We start from the raw sequence: 4435 nt of genomic DNA, 5'->3' as shown, positions 1-4435 counted from the left end.
CCTCTAGATAGGCAGAGCCAGCTGTCACTCACGCAGCTGGGCGGATCTCGACATCGAGGTCGGTATCCGCTTCAGCTGCGGCGTCTCAGTATACCGCGAGCTGTAGCTCCCTATATACTGAGCCTAGGGTGACGGGAGGACGCTAGTTTGTGTCCTCCCGTTACCCTAAGGAGAACTATGGGGAAAAGCCTTAACCCCATAGTTCTCCTTTAATCTAATGATGCTTTTTTAGTTCATATATGTTCCTCAATTCTTTTTTTCACTTTTACTTTTAATTCTTTTAAAAATGCTGATGACGGGGTCTCCTTTTATCATAATGTACATTTTTGATTCCAGCAACAATCTCGGCATTTCCTTAAAATAAGAACATTATCATATTTTTTATAACTATATCTTATATCTATATTTTATATATATATCTCCATTTATCTTTTTTATAACTATATTTTATATCTATATCTCCATTTTATCTTTTTTTTTTTTTTATAACTGATAAAAACCTTTTCTGATATTATTTATTCCACACGGGCTCATTCCATGAGCAGGACTAAAAAAGTATTCTGAACTGAAAATATTGGAGCGAGCTGTATAGCTCATCTTATATTTTATAACTATATATCTCAATCATATTTTTTAACTGCCTTTTGTAATCTGATCTCGATCATGTGTTTTTTATAACTATATCTTATAACTATCTTTTAAATCTTTGCCTCAATTATATCTTTTTTTATAACTATCTCAATCATTTTTTTATATATAATTTTAAAAAAATTCCAATATTTTTTATTGCACACAGGATCATTCCATGAGCTGGATTTCAAAGGATTCTGAATTGAAAGTAATTAACCAAGGAGTAAAGCTTATCTGATCTTTTTTTAATTTATAGTCAAGCATTTTTTTTAGAACTATCTTTTATAACTATATCCAGATTAAGATTAGACATTAACAGTAACTATTACCGTTTATAAATGTATCTTTATCATATATTTTATATAACTATATTGCAATCAAATCCTTTTAGATCTACTGTATATCTCTATCATATCTTTTTTATATCTATAACTTATAACTATATTTTATACCTATATCTCTATCATATCTTTTTTTATATCTATACCTTATAACTATATTTTATACCTATATCGCTATCATATCTTTTTTATATCTATACCTTATGACTATATTTTATAACAATATCTTGATAATATTTTGTTTTATAATTGTTTATTTTTAACTGTCTTTTAAAACCATATCTCCATCATTTTTTTTTTTTTAATAACCATATTTTATAGCTACATTTTAGAACTATATCGCAATAGAATATTTTTATATCTATCTTTTAGATCTACTGCATATCTCCATCACATATTTTTTTATAACTACTGCATACCTTATAACTATCTTTTATTCTCATAGCTCCACCATATCTTTTTTATAACTAGGGTTGCACCGATACCAAGAATAGTGCTCGGTACAAGTACAAGTACCGATACTTTTCCAGCTCCAAGACTACACTAGAGGAAAATTCTAAAGTTAGGAGGCGGCTGTCATGTGTATGGAGCACACGGAGCTCCCGGGATTTGTACATCTCTGTTACAATGTATGATTTTGTTTAAAAATATATATAAAGGGATGCACAGATACCATTTTTGCAAGTACGAGTACTGGTACATTCCAAGTCCTCACAGATACAAGCACTGATACATTTTTGTTTAGTGTCATGTGACAGTTTTTCTAAAACAATACAGACTAATGATTTCAGGACAGTTGTGGAGTACCAGAGCCGGGTCCCAGCTGCAATCACTGCAACCCAGGTAGTTCTCCTGAAAACACCAAGTATCGGCACTGGTATCGGCACTGGTATCGGCACTGGTATCTGAACTGGTATCTGAACTGGTATCGGTGCATCCCTAACTATATCTTAAAACTGACTTTAATATCTATATCTCCAACCGATTCTTTACTGTAACCAATAAAAATCTTTTCCTATTTGTTATTGCACACGGGCTCATTCCGCGAGCAGGATTCAAAAGGAGAAGACGGCAGCACTGACTCACTTACAGCAACCTGCAACAAAGGAAGTAAATGAGGATCTGGTGTCAACGAGAGGATTCTGGGAATTCCTGCCCCCTCGCAAAAAAAGCAGAATCGTTGCTAAGGAACTTGTCCTTCTGATGACTGTCCTCTATTTTGTGCTTTGCAAAACCTTTTAGAAACTTCCTCTTTTTGTAAAAAGTTGAAGCTCAATTTTTCCGAAGCTAAGAAGCATTTGGCCGGCATGTTCTCTGTATGGCTAATTATAGAGCCAGCTCACGGCTCATATAAGTGATACACTGTATATCCGGTGTACGCAGACTGCAGACGCCTGATGGTGATACATTGTAATTGTCGCTTTCAGGGCTTTTTTTATAGATACAAATACCAATGGGGGACAATCTGCAACAGTGTAGAGTAGATGTATCAGAGTGACATAAGGAGGCTGATTCACTAAAGGAGTTGAGAACATTCACACAAAGTCCAGAGAGAAGATTCACTTCAGTTATCCGATCACATGCAGGTGAAACAAAGAATATAATTTTCTCATAATCAGATAATTAAAGTCAGAACCAGGTCCTCACACACCTTTGGTCAGAACCGGGTCCTCACACCTAGCACTAGAACCGGGTCCTCACATACCAAGCACTAGAACGGAGTCCTCACACCTAGCACTAGAACCGGGTCCTCACATACCTAGCACTAGAACCGAGTCCTCACATACCTAGCACTAGAACCGGGTCCTCACATACCTAGCACTAGAACCGAGTCCTCACATACCAAGCACTAGAACTGAGTCCTCACATACCAAGCACTAAAACCGGGTCCTCACATACCTAGCACTAGAACCGGGTCCTCACATACCTAGCACTAGAACCGGGTCCTCACATACCTAGCACTAGAACCGGGTCCTGACATACCTAGCACTAGAACCGGGCCCTCACATACCTAGCACTAGAACCGGGTCCTCACATACCTAGCACTAGAACCGGGGCCTCACTTACCTAGCACTAGAACCAGGTCCTTACACAGCTAGAATCAGAACCAGGTTCTCACACAACTAGCACCAGAACTAGGTCCTCACATACCTAGCACTAGAACCATGTCCTCACACACCTAGCACCAGAACCAGGTCCCCACACACCTAGAATCAGAACCAGGTCCTCACATACCTAGAATCAGAACCAGGTTCCCAAACACCTGGGATGGGAACCGGCCCTCACATACTTAAGATTAGAACAAGGTCTCCACATACCTAGGATCAGAACCAGGTTCCCACACACCTAGGACCAATACTCACTTACCTAGGATCAGAACCGGGTCCTTACACACCTAGGCTTAAAACCAGGTCCCCACACACCTAGGATCAGAACCAGGTCCCCACACATCCAGGACCAGAACCAGGTCTCAACACACCCAGAATCAGTACCAGGTCCTCACACACCTAAGATCAGAACCAGGTGAAGACACACCTAGGATCAGGAGGTTCTCATGCACCTTTAACCACAACCAGGTTTTTACACACCTAGCGCTAGAACCAGGTCCTCACACACTTAGGATCAGAACCAGGTCGTCACACACCTAGCACAGAGTCAAGTCCTTACACATCTAGCACCAGAACCAGGTCCTCACACACCTAGCACCAAAACCAGGTCCTAACACACCTTGGATCAGAAACAGGTCCTCGCACACCTAGCACTAGAACCAGGTCCCCACACACCTAGAACCAGTTTCTCACACAACTAGGACCAGAACCATGCCCCTTACATGCCTAGGATCTGAGCCAGGTCCCCACACACCTAGTATCAGAGCCAGGTCCCCACACACCTAGTATCAGAACCAGGTCCCCACACACCTAGTATCAGAGCCAGGTCCCCACACACCTAGTATCAGAGCCAGGTCCCCACACACCTAGTATCAGAGCCAGGTCCCCACACACCTAGTATCAGAACCAGGTCCCCACTCACCTAGGATCAGAACCGGGTCCCCACACACCTAGTATCAGAGCCAGGTCCCCACACACCTAGTATCAGAGCCAGGTCCCCACACACCTAGCATCAGAGCCAGGTCCCCACACACCTAGTATCAGAGCCAGGTCCCCACACACCTAGTATCATAGCCAGGTCCCAACACACCTAGTATCAGAGCCAGGTCCCCACAAACTTAGCACCAGAACCAGGTCCTCACACACCTGAGATCAGTACCTGCTCCCCACTCACTTAGGATCAGAACCAAGTCCTCACACAATTCAGTACCAGAGGATTAGGGCAGCCCTGCTCATATTATAGTAAAGCCCCCTGTGCTCCCCAATCATTTTATATTTGGACAATCAAACCCCAATTTCTTTCTACGTAGAGAACTTACCCAACATTGTCAGGAGCAATATGCTGAGGGGTGCACT

This window comes from Nanorana parkeri, unplaced genomic scaffold, assembly GCF_000935625.1.
Source record: "Nanorana parkeri isolate BGI_ZX_2015 unplaced genomic scaffold, ASM93562v1 scaffold1586, whole genome shotgun sequence".
Lineage (NCBI taxonomy): Eukaryota > Metazoa > Chordata > Amphibia > Anura > Dicroglossidae > Nanorana > Nanorana parkeri.
This window is presented reverse-complemented; position numbering follows the sequence as displayed.